Source organism: Haplochromis burtoni, unplaced genomic scaffold, assembly GCF_018398535.1.
Source record: "Haplochromis burtoni strain Fernald_Lab_line unplaced genomic scaffold, NCSU_Asbu1 Contig_184, whole genome shotgun sequence".
In the NCBI taxonomy this organism is placed as follows: domain Eukaryota; kingdom Metazoa; phylum Chordata; class Actinopteri; order Cichliformes; family Cichlidae; genus Haplochromis; species Haplochromis burtoni.
The window spans coordinates 1,185,790-1,187,013 of record NW_024582545.1 but is presented as its reverse complement, the minus strand read 5'-3'; positions in this window follow the sequence as shown (position 1 = coordinate 1,187,013).

Here is a 1,224-nt window from a genome sequence, read left to right as displayed (position 1 = left end):
TTCTCATGTGAATCATTTATATCTACCCTGCACTGTCGCTCGTTACTGAGCCGCTTTAACATTCCCTCTGCTTGCTGTTTTCTTTTACTCCTCTTAGAAATTCATTGTTCTGCTTTATTACCTCTGCCAAAGAGGTTATGATTTTGGGTGTATGTCTTTCTGTCTGTAAACATGACAGCTGGAAAGGTTTTGAGTGAATTCTTTGTATGGATGCAGAAGGGCTCGTGTTAACAATCCATTAAAATTTGGCATACATCCACCAAGGCCTTCAAGGTCAAATAAGTGATTTATTGGTCAAAAATTGGAGAAAAGCTGTATTATTTAAAGCTATAAAAACTGAAACTAATGTTATACGGAGCAATTTTAAATTGTGTTCCTTACTGCCATTTGTTGTACTGACAACATGCAGACATACAGGGACTGAATTATGGGCATTCTAAATATCACGTTACTCTGGACCTATGACCTCTTCTTCAAGGTCAAATAAGGTCAAATTTTCCTAAAATGTCTTGTATCCTTAAAACTATAAATACAATTCTACTTCCTTTGATTGTTTTAGTAATATTTATTTAACAATACTGATATATAGGGATTCTAAATGTAATTTTTTTAAAATCCAAATTATCATCAGTGTCATGTCACATTTTACCTCTCATCTCAGGTTTCCATTGCACACCTGTTCTTCTTGACTCCAAAGCTTATTATATCTTTAAAGAAAGTTGCCTCAAACTCTACAATAATACACAGGAAACAGGGAAATAGGAAGGAAAAGGTCACTTTTAAGGAAGCAGTTCTACTTTGTTTGTCTTGTTTATCCCTTCATTCTATTTATGTTTTGCTTACATAATATGTAAATATACCAACATCTGGGATAAAGAAAGCATAGTACAGTATATTGTAAAGATAATAATATGTATGAAGTAATTTAAATGAGCTTGTTTGCCTTTTTCCTTCTTTAAGCATCTGATTCTCTTTATGAGCTGTACAATATAAACAGGTCATATCTTTGAAGCTTGGTATGATTTGTGAACTAATTGGCATCATGTTTGGAATCATCCCAAAGCACTACAGTTACCACTTTAGAGAAGAGCTGGACCTCTGAATGTTTATTTTGAGATCATTACCTAAGCTGGCTAAACTAACCAGCTGGTTTAAGGGATAATCCAACACTGTTAATCCAATAAATCTGTATTTCTCAGTAAAAACTTGAAGATTTATTTTCTA